Below are 14,826 nucleotides of genomic sequence, written 5' to 3'. Positions count from 1 at the left end.
TTCTTCTCCGTTGGGCTCCTCCGATCACAATCTCATATCTTTATTTTGTCCTATCACTCCAATCCCTCCTCAGGATCCCCCTAAGCGAAGGTGCCTCTGGCATTTTGCCTCTGCTAGTTGGGAGGACCTGAGGAGGTATTTTGCTGATTTTCCTTGGAATGACTACTGCTTCCGTGTCAGAGACCCGTCTTTGTGTGCTGAGCGCATAACAGAGGTGATAGTTTCTGGCATGGAGGCGTACATTCCTCACTCTTTTTCTCGCCCTAAACCTTCTAAACCTTGGTTTAACACAGCTTGTTCTCGTGCTATACATGATAGAGAGGTTGCCCACAAAAGGTACTTAAGCCTTCCATCCCCAGAATCTCATGCACTTTATATTTCTGCCCGGAACCATGCCAAGTCTGTTTTCCGACTAGCCAAAAACTCCTTCATTAAAAGAAAATGTCAAAACCTTTCAAGATCTAACTCACCTCGTGACTTCTGGCATCTCGCCAAAAATGTCTCCAATAACTTTGCTTCTTCTTTCCCTCCTCTATTTCAACCAGATGGCACCACTGCTATCACATCTATTTCTAAAGCTGAACTCTTTGCTCAAACCTTTGCTAAAAACTCTACCTTGGACGATTCTGGGCTTGTTCCTTCCTCTCCTCCATCCTCTGACTACTTCATACCACCTATTAAAATTCTTCGCAATAATGTTTTCCATGCCCTCGCTGGCCTAAACCCTCGGACGGCTTATGGACCTGATGGGGTCCCTCCTATTGTTCTCCGAAACTGTGCCTTCGTGCTTGCACCTTGCCTAGTCAAACTTTTTCAGCTCTGTCTGTCAACATCTACCTTTCCTTCTTGCTGGAAGTTTGCCTACATTAAACCTGTTCCTAAAAAGGGTGACCGTTCTAATCCCTCAAACTACCGTCCTATTGCTTTAATTTCCTGCCTATCTAAAGTTTTTGAATCTATCCTCAACAGGAAGATTCTTAAACATCTATCACTTCACAACCTTCTGTCTGATCGCCAGTATGGGTTCCGTCATCCTCTTTTAGATATTTTGGTGAAACTTTTGCTGTTGCCTTGGACATATCAAAAGCTTTTGATAGAGTCTGGCACAAAGCTTTGATTTCCAAACTACCCTCCTATGGTTTCTGTCCTTCTCTCTGTAACTTCATCTCAAGTTTCCTTTCTGACCGTTCTATTGCTGCTGTGGTAGACGGTCACTGTTCTTCTCCTAAATCTATTAACAGTGGTGTTCCTCAGGGTTCTGTCCTGTCACCCACTCTCTTCTTATTATTCATTAATGATCTTCTAAACCAAACTTCTTGTCCTATCCACTCCTACGCTGATGATACCACCCTGCACTTTTCCACGTCTTTTCATAGACGTCCAACCCTTCAGGAGATAAACATATCACGCAGGGAAGCCACATAACGCTTGACTTCTGATCTTTCTGAAATTTCTGATTGGGGCAGAGCAAACTTGGTATTGTTCAGTGCCTCAAAAACTCAATTCCTCCATCTATCAACTCGACACAACCTTCCAGACAACTATCCCCTCTTCTTCAGTGACACTCAACTGTTCCCCTCTTATACACTGAATATCCTCGGTCTGCCCTTTACTTATAATCTGAACTGGAAACTTCACATCTCATCTCTAGCTAAAACAGCTTTTATGAGGTTAGGTGTTCTGAGACGTCTCTGCCAGTTTTTCTCACCCCCCCAAGCTGCTAACTCTGTACAAGGGCCTTATCCGTCCATGTATGGAATATGCTTCACATGTCTGGGGGGGGGGGGTTCCACGCATGCTGCTCTTCTAGACAGGGTGGAATCAAAAGCTTTTCGTCTCATCAACTCTTCTCCTCTAACTGACTGTCTTCAGCCTCTCTCTCACCGCCACAATGTTGCATATCTAGCTGTCTTCTACCGCTATTTTCATGCTAACTGCTCTTCTGATCTTGCTAACTGCATGCCTCCCCTCCTTCCGCGGCCTCGCTGCACAAGACTTTCTTCTTTCTCTCACCCCTATTCTGTCCACCTCTCTAACGCAAGAGTTAACCAGTATTCTCAATCATTCATCCCTTTCTCTGGTAAATTCTGGAACTCCCTGCCTGCTTCTCTATTTCCACCTTCCTATGACTTGAATTCCTACAAGAGGGAGGTTTCAAGACACTTATTCATCAATTTCTGACCACTGCTTTGACCCTTTTATGGGACTGGCATTTCAGTGGGCATTTTTTTTTATTTTATTTTTGTTGACCTTGGCCAGTGTCTTTCCTACATAAAAAAAAAAAAAATACCTTTCGAAAAGCCGCCTCAAGTTTTGGAAAGGCGGATGTATTTTCATCTCGAAGCCTTGTTTTTACTATTGCCCACAAATTTTCAGTTGGTGATGTATCTGGAATCTGTGCTGGCCAGCCTTCAATAAAGTCCACTTCATTCGAATGGAGCGATCCTCTGACGATTTTTTGCGGTGTTACCGAGATCTTGAAAGATGTCGGTGCCAGTAACTGCAAAAGTCTGCTAGATGATTCTTGAGGATGTTAAGATAGACATCACTATTCGCAGTCCCACTTTTAGGAAGACTGACAAGGTCAGCCAAGCCTCCTTAAGCTAAATGCACCCTAAGGTACGAAGAGTGCTTTACGCGTGTAGTGCGGGTTACATGCCAACGTCTGAGGGGGACGCCACACCTTCATCCCTCTGATGTCACTGATACAAAAGGTGGCTTTGTCATTCCAAAGAACTTTCTTCTATTGCACTAAGCTCAGTCTTCATGATACTTGGCAATTAAATGAGGCTTAATGCGCGGTTTCACTTTACGGAAGTTCAACGTTTTCCATATCACTCTCTGATATGTGCTTTTAGTTGTTTCACTGCCATCTAAGGTTTTGCATGTAATTGTCTTTTGATGATATGCACAGTGATGCAAACAACATTTTTAGCTCGTTTATCAGTATGATTGTTATGAGGGATCTTTTCGCTTCCCTGAGCACATCATTATTTCAGAAGCACACTCCCTGTCTTTTCATTAACACTAGTCAGACTACTTATTTCCCGATTTGATTCACCATTTTTATGCATCTCTATTACTCGAATAATGTCATAATGACTTGTATGTTTCCCAGGCATGATGATGAAGCACAATAAAACACTGAGTACAAACCAAGCGTAAAAGTTTTATCACCCGAAGCAATAAACATTCAGTAAAACATTGCCTCCTTCCTTTGAAAATCTTTCAAATACTGAAGCCTTTAATATCTACCCGAGCGTGTCATAGGGAACCCTAAGTTGCCATATAGTCATTTTCTTCTGGTGCATTTTGCAGGTTGAACAAAACGGAAGCTATCATTGTCTGCACTATGGTTCTGATGGTTATTGTCGCTGACTGTGTATATATATATATATATATATATATATATATATATATATATATATATATATATATATATATATATATATATATATATATATATATATATATATATATATATATATATATATATATATATATATATATATATATATATATATATATATATATATACATCTAACCTGCCATTATCTTTTTTGCAGTGCTGCGAATGTGAATCCTCTCATAAAATAAATAAATAAATAAGTAAATCAAATAAAAGTGGTTGGATGCTATGTTGAATGTAGTAACGATATAGGAGTAAAGAAAAAAATAATAATTTAAATTAATTAAGCGTGATTATATTCTACGTAATGAAAAAAAAAAAAAGTGTAATTATAGATTTACTCACTGTCGGCTAACCGTATAAAGTGATTTCCGTTTGCTCTCGAAGCCCGTCCTCAATGGTTGTCTTCGATGATTGTCCTTGATATCAAAAAATGTTCTCTACCTCACTAGAAGTCAAAGGTTGTTCTCGACCTCGTCCGCGAAGTCAAAGATTTTTCTCCTCGAAAAAACTCGTGCTCGACCTCGTTCTTAAAGTCGAATATATATATATATATATATATATATATATATATATATATATATATATATATATATATATATATATATATATATATATATATATATATATATATATATATATATATATATATATTTATTTTTTTTTTTTTTTCGTAGATCGTCGTCCTCGGATCTCACAGATCGTTCTCGAGCTCTTCCACAAAGTTCTTTCGTACTCGAGGATAGTCCTCGTTCTCGAAGCTTGAAGATCTGGTTCATCCTTGTAGCTTGTCCTCGACGAAAACTTGTCGAAATTATTTTGTTCAGTGTGATGGTGATTTGTGATTAATATTTGGTCAAGCCTTCGGAGGATAGCGCATCAGAGTCAGTTCAAAATATTACCATTTCCACTTTAGAGGTTGGTTAATGATAATAATATATAGATAATGAAAACATGTACAATCTATCTTATTCACATATCCCTCTCTTTATCCTCCAATATGAATATTAAATAAACCTATCTAATATTCACTTTCGCCTGACCTCAGCACGCACAGGCCAGACAAACAGGAAAAGAAAGAGAAGAAAATGTAATATAATAACATCAATACCAACAACTAGCCCTAACAGAAGGTCGTTATTTGAAAGGGTTGCATGAGCCACATTTCTATGGAACAAATTGACAAACATCCATCAACAAGAAAAAATAGATATAGATATAAAGGGATAAACTTGATCAGGCAAAGAATGAACACATAAACATTAATAAAGAATGATAATGGTTACATAAATAAATAAATAAATAAATAAGTAAATAAATAAATAAACATATATGTGTGTGTGTGTGTGTGTGTGTGTGTGTAAGAGAGAGAGAGAGAGAGAGAGAGAGAGAGAGAGAGAGAGAGAGAGAGAGAGAGAGAGAGAGAGAGAGAGAGAGAGAGAGAGAGAGGCGGGGGAGTTGAATTTTGACTTGCGGGTCTGCTGGAGGGTCAGGGGCTAGCAAAGAATGAGTCTCTGTTGGTGGGCGGGGGAACATTGTTTTAGTTAGAGCCGAGAGGAAGTGCAGTGATGATGCAGGAGTGATTATGTGTGTGTTTGACTACATTACAGCAAATGTGTAGAGTATTGTCGGGGCTGGATTTATGTAAGGTGTGCTATGTAAGTTGGAGACATTGTTGATAATATGTGGAGTTGATGTTAGATATAATGCATTTAGATATAATGCAGGAGTTTCTCGGTGGCAGCTGTGAGAAAGGAAAAGAGTCATTGTGGTGATCAGACGCCACTGTTGATAACAAGAGACGGTGGTTCAGCTGCGTGAAGGATGCGTTCCCTGATGGATGTCTGGTGCGTGGAGGTAGTAGTCATCATGAGGGCTGTGGTGAAAAGTTGTGCGTGAAGCGCAAGCACAAAAGTGCAGAAGGCGACCGGTGGCCATTTTGGTGGAGTGTATGTGGACGTTGTCAGTGCTTGGTTAAGAGTCTTGGTGTTGGATTGTGAGGTGCGTCAAGTGAGTGCACTATGGGGAATTGTGAAGCGTGGTGAAACAGTGCCAGTGAGGTTGCGTGCTGTGTAATGTACTCGTAAGCGGGGTGCTATGTTTCATGGAGTGTATTATTGGGGATTTATACAAGAATTGCGATTTAAGTCGTGACGAGTTATTCTCTGACTGTTGTATATGTAAGGGTAAATTAGGATTAAACTTTTGTATTGTAAGGTAAGTTTTATTGACGTTAACAGGGAATTCTGAAGAGTAAGGTAATATATATATATATATATATATATATATATATATATATATATATATATATATATATATATATATATATATATATATATATATATATATATATATATATATATATATATATATATATATATAGCCAGCGTTGCCTCACCAATTCCACTCAACAGCTCCTTCGTTCTTCTCGTTTTTCCTTAGCGTGAAGATGAGGACTTCGAAGGCCAAAAAGGCCAATAGAGGAAAGCCAGCCGGACCGATGTTGAGACTTTTCTTCCTCGTCCAGTCTGTATATGAGGAAAGATGTAACTTGAAGGGTTTCATGCAATCAGCGGCACAAAAAAGCATCGACTCTATTACTAAAAAAAATAAATGAGCTACGGAAGTAAGAGAACATAGGAAGGCCCAACTTCATCATTGCTGTGGAACTACATTTTCTATTATTTGAATAAATAGGCACTGTAATTATTACTGTAATTACAAACATCAACGCGTCACTCCTTCCTCTGTGGCTCTTCAAGGCATCTCTCACCAAATCTGTTACAAATAAGAATTCTGCAGTTCTGGTTTATATATGTTCAACAGTTCAGAGTCACTGAAGTCACTGATAACGACTTGGAAAGTTAACCACGACACTAAGCGTATAAGGTGGACTGAACCAAACCTCTATACTTAAGAATCTTTGTTAATACCATTTCTAGGGCCTAGGAATAGGGTCAGTGTCTTGGACACATAATGAACAACGCCAGATATCTGGTCAGTGGGGTCAGTGTCTTGGATACATAATGAACAAAGCCAGATATCTTGGTCAGTGGGGTCAGTGCCTTGGGTACGAAGTGAGTAACGAACGCCAGACATACTGTTCTGCGTCGTTCGAATACCAGCCCTCTTAATTTGTAGCACTTCACTTCTCGCTGGTTAACCTCATATCGTTTGGTATCTTGTAATTTTAATTATTATTTTATTTTTTTTTACCCTACCACAGTTTTGTTATTACTATCATTATTTTATCCTACTATGTAAGCTGGTAAAACGCAAGCACAAAAGAAACAAAGCTAGTAAAATTTAACTGAAATATAACTATGTCGGAAATCAGTCTAATCAACTTGTAAAGGTCAATAAGATTCTCGTTAAGGTAACATCATTGTCTTATGATTTTATCTCCTCGACAATTCCTGTAACTTTTAAATCATGACGTTAAAAGCAGTTAATATTTCAGACTTAGAATGACTTAATCTTTCATACCTGAAAATATGTGACTCTCCCTGCGGAACACCATATATATATATATATATATATATATATATATATATATATATATATATATATATATATATATATATATATATATATATATATATATATATATATATATATATATATATATATATATATATATATATATATATATATATATACATAATTCCTTTCATTACTTAGGTATGTGCTGGTTGGACTCAGTTATGATCACCTCGACGCCTTCACCAGAACCATCAAAGGCCGCAAAACCGAACATATTGCAGGAATTTTACCAGTAAGCTATATATATATATATATATATATATATATATATATATATATATATATATATATATATATATATATATATATATATATATATATATATATATATATATATATATATATATATATATATATATATATATATATATATATATATATATATATATATATATATATATATATATATATATATATATATATATATATATATATATATATATATATATATATATATATATATATATATATATATATATATATATATATATATATATATATATATATATATAAGACATACATTCTTCACTCGTTCTCTCGACCTTAACATTCCAAACCTTGATTTAGCTCAGCCTGTTCTCAATGTTATACATGACAAAGAAGCAACCCACAAACGCCATGTGATCCTTCCAACACCTGAAACTCGTGCACTTTACATTTCTGCTTTAAATCATGCCAAGACTGTTCTTTAACTCGTCAAAACTTCCATTAATAGAAAATATCCAAGTCCAATAAATAAATAAATAACTTTGGATGAGTCAGTGGTTGTTCTTCCTTTTCCTGCTTCCTTTAAATTTCATGTATTCTATTAACATTATTCCAAATCATGTTTTACATGCTATGCACTAAGCAGACTTACCCACTTCAGAAGGCTTCTGGAAATTTTGAGATCTCTTCTATCGTATGTATTTGTGGCTCAGTCCTCACATTTGCCTGATCACACATTTTCTAAATTTACCTTTCTAACTACCACCCTATTGTTTTTTTTTCTCTCTCTCTCTCTCTCTCTCTCTCTCTCTCTCTCTCTCTCTCTCTCTCTCTCTCTCTCTCTCTCTCTCTCTCTCTCTCTCTCTCTCTCTCTCTCTCGTAACTGGAGCATTCTTAAGCATCCATCCATCACTTCAGAACTTTATATGGGTTCCATCATGGCCGTTAAATTGCTGATCTGGGCTTTCACTGTATCTTTGTTACCCTCCTTTTAGGAACTTCGGCGAGCCTTGCCTTTAACTTAGAGTCACTCTTCTACATTTATAAGCAGTGGTGTTCTTAAGGTTCTGTCATGTGATCCACAATCAATTATTCATCAGTGATAAAAATCAAATTCATTGACATACCCTCATCATACCACCCTCCACCTTTTCACTTTTTTTTTTTTCCCCATGCAATCACTACTTCAGGAATTAAACAATTCACAGAGAGAATATGAAAATTTCTATTGGGACAGGAGAAACTTTTGTTTTGTCCAGTTTATATATATATATATATATATATATATATATATATATATATATATATATATATATATATATATATATATATATATATATATATATATATATATGAAACTTCCCTCTAGAACAGGGATAGGGTGAATATAAGAACCGTGTATTCGAATACGAACACTAATTCTTCATATTCATACAAATAACTATACGAATAAACTGAAGTACTGTTAATTCGAATACAAATACAAATACTTCATGACAGTATTCATGAATGCATCCAAGAATAACTTTCGTTGAAAATAAATGTTTTCATGCAGGTAGCTCGGAAATGAGCCTAACATGGTAGATACATGGAGGAGGCAGTAGACACCTGCCGAAACGATAATTAACTCCCAGTGAGGTCTAAAGCACTGGATCAGGGGGTGCTGTGAACTTATAATTCAATCCAGCTGTGGCCTCACTAAACGTTTTCCTTTGTGTCTCATAACACAAGGGGGCAGTCACAGCCTGCCCTCTAAAGACAACTCTCTTCCTCCACACAAAACTACAAGCACCTAATAACACACACACCTTCACTCAAAATTTCAAAATTATCATGGCGACTCCTAAACCAGTCTCTGAGACCCCATCTGGGGAGGGGACCACAAATATCCCCAGGTCTGACAACGACCCTAAGTGTCTTGACACCCCCCCTCAACTTTTTCTTCATTAACTTCTGCACCATTCGCGGTCTAAGATCTAATTTTCAATCTGTAGAACACCACCTCTCCTCTTCTAAACCACTATCTTCTTTTCCTCACTGAAACTCACTGAAAGGTGTCTGAGGCAACTAAATGTTGCGTTTATGTGCACAACGACGTAACCTGCTCTCGTGCACAGGCTCTTGAATATTTCAAGTTTTCCACCATCTGGCTACGACTACAGAGTCACTCTCAAAGTAAATTTATCTGTGGTGTATACCTCTCACCTTACTCCTCTGTCTATAAGAAATTTTTTGACTACTTAACTTCTAAAGTGGAGCACATTCTGACTCTCTTCCCTTTTGCAGAGATCTCCATTCTTGGAGACTTCAATGTTCACCACCAGCTTTGCCTTTCCTCTCCCTTCACTGACCATGCTGGTGAACTAGCCTTCAACTTTGCTATCCTCCACGGCCTAGAGCAATTGGTTTTATACCCTACTCGTACTCCTGACCTTGTTGGAGATACAACATTTTTTACCTTTTCCTGGCCTCTAATTCTTGTGCTTATGCTGTCACCCTTCTCGCTCCTCCGATCACAATCTCATATCTGTATCTTGTCCTATCGCTCCAATCCCTCGTCAGGATCCCCCTAAGCGAAGGTGCTTCTGGCGTTTTACCTCTGCTAGTTGGGGGGACCAGAAGAGGTATTTTGCTGATTTTTCTTGGAATAGCTACTGTTTCCTTGTCAGAGACCCGTCTCTGTACTTAAGCCTTCCATCACCAGAATCTCATGCACTTTATATCTCTGCCCGGAACCATGCCAAGTCTGTTCTCCAACTAACCAAAAACACCTTCATTAACAGAAAGTGTCAAAATCTTTCAAGATCTAACTCCCATCGTGATTTCTGGCATCTAGCCAAAAATATCTCCAATAACTTTCCTTCTTCTTTCCCTCCTTTATTTCAACCAGATGGCACCACTGCTATCACATCTATTTCTAAGGCTGAACTTTTCGGTTAAACCTTTGCTAAAACTCTACCTTGGACGATTCTGGGCTTGTTCCTCCCTCTCCTCCACCCTCTGGCCAGTTCATGCTACCTATTATAATTTTTCGCAATGATGTTTCCATGCCCTCGCTGGCCTAAACCCTCGGAAGGCTTATGGACCTGGTGGGGTCCCTCCTATTGTTCTCCTAAACTGTGCCTCCGTGCTTGCATCTTGCCTAGTCAAACTCTTTCAGCTCTGTCTGTCAACATCTACCTTTCCTTCTTGCTGGAAGTTTGCCTACATTCAGCCTGTTCCTAAAAAGGGTGACCAATCCCTCAAACTACCGTCTTATTGCTTTAATTTCCTGCCTATCTAAAGTTTTTTAATCTATCCTCAACAGGAAGATTCTTAAACATCTATCACTTCACAACCTTCTATCTGCTTGCTAGTATGGGTTCCGTCAAGCCCGCTCTACTGGTGATCTTCTGGTTTTCCTTTCTGAGTCTTAGTCATCTTCTTTTAGAGATTTTGATGAAACTTTTGCTGTTATCTTGGATATACCAAAAGCTTTTGATAGAGTCTGGCACAAAGCTTTGATTTCCAAACTACCCTCCTACGGCTTCTACCCTTCTCTCTGTAACTTCACCTCAAGTTTCCTTTCTGACCGTTCTGTTGCTGCTGAGGTAGACGATCACTGTTTTTCTCCTAAATCTATTAACAGTGGTGTTCCTCAGGGTTCTGTCCTGTCACCCACTCTCTTCTTCTTATCAATGACCTTCTAAACCCAGCTTTTTGACCAATCCACTCCTACGCTGATGATACCCCCCTGCACTTCTCCAAGTCTTTTCATAGACGTCCAACCCTTCAGGAAGTAAACACTTCACTCAGGGAAGCCAGAGAACGATCTTTCTAAAATTTCTGATTGGGATAGAGCAAACCTGGTATTGCTCAATGCCTCAAAAAACTCAATTCCTCCTTCTATCAACTCGACACAACCTTCCAGACAACTATCCCCTCTTCATTGACACTCAACTGTTCCCCTCTTCTACACTAAACATCCTCGGTCTGTCTTTCATAATTTGAACTGGAAACTTCATATCTCATCTCTAGCTAAAAGAGTTTCTATGAAGTTAGGCGTTCTGAGACGTCTCCGCCAGTTTTTCTCATCCCCCCCAGCTGCTAACTCTGTACAAGGACCTTATCCGTCCATGTATGGAGTATGCTTCACATGTCTGGAGGGGTTCCACTCACACCGCTCTTTTAGACAGGGTAGAATCAAAAGCTTTTTGTCTCATCAACTCCTCTTCCTTAACTGACTGTCTTCAGCTTCTCTCTCATCGTAGCAATGTTGCATCTCTAGCTGTCTTCTACCGCTGTTTTCATGGTAACTGCTCTTCTGATCTTGCTAACTGCATGCCTCCTCTCCTCCCACGCCCTCGCTCCACTAGACTTTCTTCTTTCTCTCACCTCTATTCTGTCTAAATCTCTAATGCAAGAATTAACCAGTATTCTCAATCATTCATCCCTTTTTCTGGTAAACTCTGGAACTCCCTGCCTGCTTCTGTATTTCCACCTTCCTGTGACTTGAATTCCTTCAAGAGGGAGGTTTCAAGACCCTTACTTATCCTTCAGTTTTTGACTTCCGCTTTGGACTCTTTTCTGGGACTGGCACTTCAGTGGGCTTTTTTTTTTTTTTTATTGGGTTTTTGTTGCCCTTGGCCAGTGTCCCTCCTACATAAAAAAAAGAAGAAAAAATAATAAATAAATAAATAAAGTTATTCAATAGTAAAATGACATCATGAACTTACAACTGATGCCAGTATTCTGTACATGTCGATCAAACCAAGACATATTTGTTTTCCAAAAAATTTAAGTATATATCTAAGCTCTACGGAAAGAAACACAACAAAATACCTATATCAGATTATAATAGCCAAGTCTTTTCTAGTATCCTGCTAAAGATTTAACTTCTCTTATATATAAAGAGAGAGTGCGGTTTATCCTGAAGGTTACTGACAATGTAAATTGTGCAGTGTGTTGTTCACTCTAATGACAACAGTTACAGTTTAGCCATCGTTGTGATGAATCTTTGATTATCTAGAATGTGTAGTGATGGCACTGCAAGGTACTAGTTACTATCAGGGGGCAGCATGTATTACATCTTGGCCTATAGTGCCTGTAGGCTCTTGTGATCTCGGGGGCCTGTGATGGTCGGCCCCAGCCCGTAGTGGCGCAGGCAGGACTTTTTCAGTGACGCTTGTAAAGGCTCATGCTGCCCCCTGATAACGACTAATATCTTGCAGTGCAATCACTACACATTCTAAACACTGAAAGATTCATCACAACGGTAGCAAAACTGTAACTGTTGTCATTAGACTGAACAATACACTGTACAGCTTACATTGTCTGTAACCTTCAAGATAAACCTTCAGGATAAACTCTGCAGCACTATAATGCGTGTCATATGCAGGGATTCCATAGGGTGGGGGGAGGGGGGCAACAAAATAGAGAATAAATTCAACAATGAACCTGGATTATTACACCCCCTACCACTGATAAGAAGCAAAGACCGGGCCGACAGACCCCAACAGTCACAGCAGCCACGCTTGTGAACCATTATACACGTCGGACAAAAAGGAACGAAGATTTGTAACTTGGAATAAACAATAACTATTATTTCTGATGACGGATTTAAGATTATTCGGCTTATTGTTCGAAGAATACGAATACTTTTCCCAAGTATTCGAATACGAATGTGAATACTTTGATGTCATATGACAAGTATTCGAATACGAATACGAATACACCCAAATACTGTATTTGAATGTATTCGAATACGAATACGCCATCCCTGTTCTTGAAGGAATATAAGTCATAGGAAGGTGGAAATACAGAAGCAGGCAGGGAATTTACCAGAGAAAAGAATGAATGACTGAGAATACTGGTTAATCCTTGCAGTAGAGAGGTAGACAGAATAGGGGTGAGAGAGAGAAGAAAGTCTTGTGCAGCGAGGCCGCGGGAGAAGGGGAAGCATGCAATCAGTAAGGTCAGAAGACCAGTTAGCATGAAAATAACGGTAGAAGATAGCAAGACATGCAACATTGCGGCAATGAGAAAGAGATTGAAGACAGTCAGTTAAAGGAGAGGATTTGATGAGACGAGAAGCTTTGGATTCCACCCTGTCTAAAAGAGCGGCGTGAATGGAATCTGCCCAGACCTGTGAAGCATACCGCACACATGGACGGATAATTAGCAGCTGGAAGGGTGAAAAAAAAAAAAACACTGACGGTGACGTCTCAGATTGCCTAACTTCATAAATGCTGTTCTATCTAGAGATGAAATGTGAAGTTTTAAGTTTAGATTTTAAGCAAAGAACAGGCCGATGATGTTTAGTGTAAAAGAGGGAGACAGTTGAGTGTCATTGAAGAAGAGGGGATAGTTCTCTGGAAGGCCGTGTCGAGTTGGTAGATGGAGGAACTGAGTTTCCTCTGCACCAATCACAAATTTTAGAGAGATTAGAAGTCAGGCGTTCTGTGGCTTCCCTGCATGAACTGTTTACTTCCTGAAGGGTTTGACATATACGAAAAGATGTGGAAAAGTGTAGGGTGGTATCATCAGCGAAGGAAGGGAATGGATAAGAACTTTGGTTTAGAATATCATGGATGAATAATAGTGATAGTAGTCACAGGACAGAACCCTGAAGAACACCACTGTTAAGAGATTTAGGAGAATAGTGACCGTCTACTACAGTAGCAATAAAACAGTCAGAAAAGAAACTTGAGATTAATTTACAAAGAAAAGAATAGAGGGCGTAGGAAGATAGTTTGAAATCAAAATTTTGTGCCAGACTTTATTAAAAGCTTTTGATATGTATAAGGCAACAGCAAAAGTTTCACAAAAATCTATAAAAGAAGATGCTGAAATAGGTCCTAAAAGCAGCTTGAAGAAAGCACTGTAGACGTGTAGTAGCTTAGCAGCTTGTGTCGGTGAAGGCTTAGTAGAAATGCGTCGGTGACGGGTTAGCAGGTTACCCAGAGGCGATGAAGGTGGCTGGAGTAGTTGCCGACGAGCAGGCAGGACACGTGGGCAAGGAGGACTTGTAGCGTCGACTCCTTCCACTGCGGTCACCATTTTTATGTACTAGTTAAATCTGGTTCTAGCACTTTTGTATCGATAACCAAAGAAATACAAAACTATACAATATAAATTGAAGCTGGCCGCGTGTCGCACGTCCTCCTCCGATACATGGTTGGACGCGACTCTCCATGTCAGCCAGCAAGGAAAGGCGGACATAGACTGGGGGATGTAGGGATGGTTGTTGGCTGGGTCAGGTTATGGCCAGGGCTGGCATCTGGAGACAAAGCGTTTTTAGGTTGATCTAACACCACGTGCTTGATCGAGGCTGGCGTCAGGTCCCAGGGAACTAGAGGATGGAATATGGGCGGCGGAAGCGTCCCGCCAATATATATACGGTATAAGAACCTAAGAACATAACAAATAAGGGAAGCTGCAAGAAGCCACCAGGCTTACACGTGGCAGTCTATCTATGAAATATACCTAGCTTTTTCCACTTGTCATCCCCATCCATAAACTCATCTAATCTTCTCTTAAAGCTCCCTAATGTCTTAGCACTAACAATATAATTACTGAGTTTGTTCCGTTCATCTACCACTCTATTTGAGAACCAATTTCTTCCTATCTCTTTTTTAAATCTATTTTTTTCAAGTTTGAACCCATTATTTCTTGTTTTATCCTGGTTG

General features: G+C 38.9%; 1 long non-coding RNA gene across 1 annotated transcript in view; it reads left to right on the top strand.

Moving 5' to 3' along the window:
- Positions 1-14,826, top strand: part of LOC135107821 (uncharacterized) — a 38,520-nt gene that overhangs the window by 21,018 nt on the left and 2,676 nt on the right. Inside the window, exon 2 of the long non-coding RNA XR_010272011.1 lies at positions 7,091-7,184. This is a non-coding gene — a long non-coding RNA (uncharacterized LOC135107821). The remainder of the gene's footprint in view (positions 1-7,090; positions 7,185-14,826) is intronic.

The sequence above is a fragment of the Scylla paramamosain genome, chromosome 16, assembly GCF_035594125.1.
Source record: "Scylla paramamosain isolate STU-SP2022 chromosome 16, ASM3559412v1, whole genome shotgun sequence".
Lineage (NCBI taxonomy): Eukaryota > Metazoa > Arthropoda > Malacostraca > Decapoda > Portunidae > Scylla > Scylla paramamosain.
The sequence above is the reverse complement of the archived record's forward strand: the minus strand, read 5'-3'. Positions and strand labels throughout refer to the sequence as shown.